The sequence below is a fragment of the Orycteropus afer genome, unplaced genomic scaffold, assembly GCF_000298275.1.
Source record: "Orycteropus afer afer isolate SDZICR_OR568_19922 unplaced genomic scaffold, OryAfe1.0 scaffold00449, whole genome shotgun sequence".
Classification (NCBI taxonomy): domain Eukaryota; kingdom Metazoa; phylum Chordata; class Mammalia; order Tubulidentata; family Orycteropodidae; genus Orycteropus; species Orycteropus afer.
In genome coordinates, this window is record NW_006922036.1 from 1,603,326 (window position 1) to 1,609,470 (window position 6,145).

Consider the following 6,145-nt stretch of genomic DNA (forward strand, 5'->3'; position numbering starts at 1 on the left):
ACACAAAGGGACAATGGATTTCTTTTTATATATGTCCTTTCTGACCCTGGGCTTGTAAAGGTATTGGATAGCTTACTATACAAATAAGGAATGTAAAACTGTTAAGGGGATTGGTCAATTACTATAAAAACTAGGTGATTTTAGCCTATGGTGGAAGGGATGCCTCCAGGCACTTGATGGCAGAGTCAACACAGTTGTAACACTAGCCTGAGCAGGGCCCATTGGCAGAGACCTGGCCCATGCTGAGCCCAACAGCAGAGGTCTGACCTGAGCTGGGGGCTGGAAGCAGAGGCACAAGTGCTGCCTGCCTGTGTGCATAGCCAAGAAGGATCTGTGAGCTATCTTGGTTGGAAGCTATCTAGACTGATGAACTGTGTCCTGTCCCCAGAGTTGTTCTTGTTACTTCCAAGTTGATCCTGATCCTGAATTGTAACATGCTATTTCCCTAATACAACCTATAATGGTGAGTATGATCTGTGAGTTCTGTGTGATCATTGCAATGTATTATCAAACCCTATAGAGAAGTAGAGAGTGCCTTGCTGGTGTCAGAATTGGTAAAAAGGTTGGAGAGTGAGATATGTCTAACCTTCATCTCATAGGAATAAATTTGTCCTTATTTTAAGTCTCCTCCTTCCTCTCAAATGTGGACGGATTCTGATGCCACTACTTTACAAGAGTCTATGGGGTTCTGCATAAATATCAAGCAGTCAGGACATGACCTCTGCAGGGGTTTTCCCTTGGGTATTCCAAGATTACTTTGGAATTGAATCAGCAAAGTGGAGGACAAACCAGGCTGTAAGGCATGTACTGTCCAATAGGAGGTTCTACAGTTGCTGGTGTCTTCAACTTGTCCAGGAGGACTGTGTCTTGAGTAGGGGTGGAGTGTAAGGATAACCTAGGTCACTCAGCTTTGGGTAGCCTGGATCCATTAAGTTTAGAGGAAGAAGATCCATAGTGATCATTCAGCTCCTAATTTAGATCCAGGCCTTATCTCATTATCTCTTTTACTTCCCTAACAGCACTCTGTGATATACAGGCTTAGCTTCACTTTACAGATGGGGAAATTGAGGCTCTTAGATGTGATCTGACTTCCCTGATGTCAGATGGTGGGCACAAGACAGAACCATCATTTGAAGGCAAGTCCACTTCCAAAGATCATGCTCTGTCAACTACACCAGTTGGCCTACATCACCAGGGGAGTGTGGCCCCTCATGTTGTCATGGAGACTGTACACTTTCTCTAATGATATGACTGGAACCTGAAAAGATGTTTGGGTTACTCAGGGGTCAGTTAGGGCAACATAATTCCAGTTTTATTATTTTAAAGTCACTTTCAGATGTTGAGGTTTTTTTTTTTTTTTTTTAAATCTCAACAGGGTTCCCAAGGTTGAATAGCCTTATTCACAAAACTTTCCTTCCAAGTAGCTTTGCTATTTCTATACACTTGGTCTACCCGTTAGTTCTTCAACCACTGAGATACACACTGCAAGTTCTGGAGGCACAGCCTTTTCACTAAGAGTCAGAATGGACTCCTCAGCAGTGGTTTTTTTTTGGGGGGGGGGCGGTCAGGAGGAATAGTGGGAAGGCACAAACTATGGGTTTGAGTGGGAAGGAAAGTTTTAGAACCCCTCATGGGAAACAATGCCTGACTTTGTAGGGATGTGGACCTCCAGCTGTGCTTAAAGGTCAGTCTTAGGGCTTTCCATCCCTCCTTGAAGGAAGGACAGAATAGGACAGTGCAAGGTTCTCAGCTACCTTGTGTGTCTCCTGCCTGTGTTGCCCTTCCTCTACCTTCCCATGAACTAATTTGGGAGGCCAGTGTCTCTGACAGGCCTTTTTGTACCAACACCCATCCTGCCTAAGCCTGTCATCATCACTGCACCATTCTCTATGGTCACAGCTCAGAACGATTTTCACTGTGTCCAACCCCTTCAAGAATGTACTTCCCCTTTTTTCCTGTTATTTTGGGCTAAGGCTCAGGCTGTGTCTTCCATTTATGTGTGTAAATTTGTAAATCTGTCCTCCCTCCTTGCCCTTGGAGAACTTGCAGCCTCTGTGGTAAAGCACCGTGGTTTGTGCTTTCCAGCAGTCTCTGCACTCCCAGGAGGGCTTAGTCCAGTGATTGAACTGTGTCTCCTGGGTGACTATCAACCACATTTGTTTTGTTTTTATTTTTATTTTTTCAGGAGGGTGAGGGAAAAAAATACAGAAGGCAAGTTCTTGCCTTGCTGGTGGGTGAGGGCTTCACTGTGCAGACACAGCACAGAGTTCACCATGGGGTTGTTCCACAGCCTACCATAGCTAATGAGACCCATGGCCCCTCCTTTGTCCCCAAGAACCCCTTTATTCATCCACTCTGTTCACCCCTACTGTGCTCTACCTCCAGTTCATGATATCACTTCATGACCCACCTGAACTGCATTCTCCCCTGCTTACAAATATCTATGGTTTTTCATTGTCCTCAGAAGGAAATCCAAATGTGACATGCCCTTCTGGGTTCTTCCTCAGACCCACACTGAAACTTAGTTTTACTTTTGTGTCCTAGTGTCATTGTTCAGTTGCTGAATTTTCCTCAAAGTTCAAGTCTTCCTGCCTGGCTCTTGCTGAACCCCTACTTCACCTCTACACTCACACCCACACACCACATACATACACACACATACAGACACATACCACACATATATGAATACCACACACATACATACACACAACAGAAACACACTGCATATACACAGACACATAGACATATACCACACACACACCAGACATCACACATATATAATACACATGCCACATATATACATACACATATATACATTCAAACACCACACAAAGACATATACACACACACAGAGCCCTTGTGTAGCTGGAATTCTCCCACTAATTCAGGTCATGTGTCCCTTTCTCATCCTAGCTCTCTGTTCTTACCTCTGGGCTTCCTATTTGTTTCTACTACCACACAGACCTCTTGTTCATTTCTAACTCTCAGAACCTAGTACTGAGTCTGACTTTTACATACCCAGGGAGAAAATGAATGAGTGATTGAATGATCAGGTAAAGGAATGGATGAGGGAATGAGTGAGAGACTGGATGAGGGATGAGTGAGTTACTAGATGGGATTATGATTGAGTGACTGGGTGAGGGGACTAACAAGGGACTGAATGAGTGAGGGACTGGATGAAGGGATGAGTAAGGGGTTGGATGAGTGAATAAGTGAATGAGTGGATGAAGGTGGGAGTGAGTGACTGGATCAGGGGATGAGTGACTGGATGAAAGATGAGTGAGGTATTGGATGAGGGTGTGAGTGAGCAACTAGATGAGGGATTGAGTGAATTACTGGAGGAGGGGATGACTGAATGAGTAGATGAGAGTGGGAGTGGATGACTGGATGAGGGGAAGAGTGAGAGATTAGATGAGGGGATGAATAAGTGAATGCATGAATGAAACTTATTAAAGGGATATAAGGGCTCCTGGGCTGGTCTTGTTGCCAGTTTCCCCAGAGCCTTGTCCAGGGACCCCTGCCATTAGCCTGCCATCTGTCTGGTGGGCCTGGCACTTTCAAACACCACAGCTGCACTGCAGAAGAGGGGTTTTCACCTTACTGGGAGAATCAGATTAGAAGGAGCTTTCCTGAGAGATGAGCCTCTTAGACCTGACCATCTGTTCCCTCCAAGCCTCACTGAGGCAGCTCTGTGGTCACTGGGTGTCAACACTTATCTGGAGAGATTGGTGGGGCTTGGGGGTGGGGCTGGGAAGGATCACTGTGAGGGCACTTTACATCTATCCTTGCTGGATTTCCATGCTGGCTGGCTGTGTAGGGCCTGTCATCTCCTTCTTTTAGAGAAGGGATTGGCTTGCCCAGAGTCACATAAAAAATCCTGGGCAGAGCTGGGGTTTAAGGTCTGAGAAGTCAGGCCCATTGTCTCTGTTATTGGCACTAATCTTTACTCCCTCCTTACTCACAGGCAGCCTGTGCAGTTATAAATGGTGGTGCAGGAGGGTTTCAGGTACAGGTTTCTTTAAACAGCAAGTTGTGGCTCAGACTCAATCACCAACTTTCTCAAACAAGGATGCTCTGTCACATATATACATTTATTTGTTTGTTTGTTTGAATGTTCTTTACAGCAGATTCACATCAAAAGCAAGGAAGCAGCTTCTGCAGGGCTATCAAGGTGGTTACCACCCAGGAGCAACTGAAGACAGCAGAGCCTCTGTGACCTGGTGGGCTATCCCCAATGCCTGCCACCCAGCACTCTCAGGGTTGGGGGCCTGTGTATCTGTAACAGCCAGTGGTCATGGTGGAATCCTGGACTGTTAGCACTGGAGGGGCCAGGTGAGGACTGAGGCCAGATAGGATGAGCCTACTTCTCAGTAATTCTGAAGGTTGGTGCCAAAATGGGATCAGGACCTAGAATTTTGGAACTTGTCCTCCAACCTCTCATCTCACTGCTGTGAAGGCTGACAGGGTAAATGAAGCCCATGTACACCAGTGATGAAAAGGCCTGCTCAAGCAAGACTTTTCCCCTCCCTGGACTTAACAAGCCCAGAGAAACTCATTTACTTGCCCAGGGCCAGACAACAGGACAGGTATGATAGAGTTCTGGACCTTGAATCCACACTGTGGCTTTCAAAAGATTCTGGAGCAGAATTTTCCAAAAGGTAGCATGAGGGCAATCCAAAGGAGCAGGAAGAGATGCTGTGTCTTTATAAGAGGAGGTTTCTACATTCAGGGGCCAGTGGGATCCTTGTCCTGAGGAGAGGTCCATCCATGGCTTCTAGGTACCTTGGATGCCACTCTTAGGAGTCTCAGCTGCATGGAGCCTTGCTGTGGACATCATGTGTCAGGCAGTAGGTGTCCTAAGGCTACATTTGCATCTTTTGACAAAGCAGTCCCATTTATGGGAGCACTACACCTGTGGGAGGGCTCCTGGCACCACCCAGTTGGGGATCCCTGGCCTGGGCTTGCAGAGTCGGCAGGATTTCCTGTGGTGTCCTGGGGAAAGACAGACAGATATATAAGGGAGTGGAAGGCAGCAAGGTGGGCAGAACCAAGGGAAGGGGAAAGGAGAAACCACAATTAATACTCATTTTAAACACAAGAATTTTTTCAACATCAGATCAAGAATCAGATGTTTCCCTCCTTCCTGTAGACCCAGAAGGAACCTTTCATGGCAAATGTGACAGCCCAGACTATAACAGTTCTGTCAGGGAGATTTGATTTCCTGGCAGAAGAGAGAGAGGAGGCGGCATTGCCTAAACAGACCCTATCAAGAGCAGGGCTCCTGTTGGCTCAGGTGGGCCTGGGAGACCTGTTTCTGGTAGGCCACAGTCAGAGGCCCTGTCCATAGATCCTTGCAGTTCCTCTGACACCCCCAAGACAGCATGTATCAGGCAGTGTGTGTCCTAAAGCCACATTTGCATCTTTTGACAAACCAGTCCCATTATGGAAGCAATAGTCCACAAGAAAGGTAAAACTGCATACATTAAGCTATTCTTCATAGTTTTGTTTTTAATAACAGGAAAATAATTGGAAACAGTCTAAATATTCTACAATAGAGAAATGATGATGGAGACATTTCACAGAGATAAAAATGAGTGGTTATGAAGACTATATAGCAGCATGAAGAAAAATGCATATGACCTACTCATCATTTAAAAATTTTTTTAAAATGTGGTATAATAGAAAAAGAAACTAGGTTATGCTTGCATGAAGAAAAAAAACAAAAGGAACAGAAATAAATGAAAATATTATGTTATGGAACTTACTTTTTTTCTCTTTTTGTTTCCAGATTATTACTATATTCAGTATAGGGAACCAGATTACTTGGGTTCAAGGGCCAGCTCTACCACTTACTTAGTAGCTGTGTGACCTTCAACAAGTTACATAACCTCTCTGTGCTTTGGTCTGTCATTTGGAAAAATGGGGATAATAATAGTATCTACCTCATAAGATTGTTTTGAGGATTAAATGAGTTAAAAGATGTAAAGTATGGCACCTAGTAATTCCTATATAAAGACTCCAAAAAACCAAAGCCATTGCCATTGAGTAGGTTCCAACTCATAGTGACCCCCATTGGGTTCCAAGGGAATAAATCTTTATAGAAGTATATTGCCCCATCTTCCTTCTTGGAGCAAATGCAATGCAA